The sequence below is a fragment of the Octodon degus genome, unplaced genomic scaffold (assembly GCF_000260255.1).
Source record: "Octodon degus isolate 3935 unplaced genomic scaffold, OctDeg1.0 scaffold00047, whole genome shotgun sequence".
NCBI classification, from domain to species: Eukaryota; Metazoa; Chordata; class Mammalia; order Rodentia; family Octodontidae; genus Octodon; species Octodon degus.
The window spans coordinates 8,260,663-8,261,150 of record NW_004524623.1 but is presented as its reverse complement, the minus strand read 5'-3'; positions in this window follow the sequence as shown (position 1 = coordinate 8,261,150).

The window sequence follows — 488 nt, the reverse complement described above, 5'->3', positions numbered from 1 at the left end:
TCATCGACTTATTTCCTGTACGCCTGCCAGGTGCTGAGTACGCCCTGACGAGCTGGCAGTGCTCCTGAAGGGACACTGTCTAGCACAGGCACCTGTGTCCATGCACTCGCACTCTGGCATGGGCCAGCTAGCCTGTGGTGTTACTAGACAAGGAGTAAACACATCTCTTTACCTTCTGGTCGAATGTGATTTATTTTATGCAACTTTTATGCTTGTACCAGCATCATCAGAGTAGAAACAGGCTTCAAACATAACCACATATGGACAGATATTCACAACTTTGTTATACATCTGCTTTCCTTTAGATAGATTTTTCTTTTTCCCCCCAAATGTGTGTATAGTAGAGCTGCATAATTTGGATACAAGGCCAAGATTTTTATGGTGCATGTTTATAAGAATGCCCCAGAATTCTCATTCCATCAGGTCAGGGGCTGTAGAGTTTGAATGTACAAATGTCTGTCTTTTTTTTCTTTTCTTTTCTTTTCTTT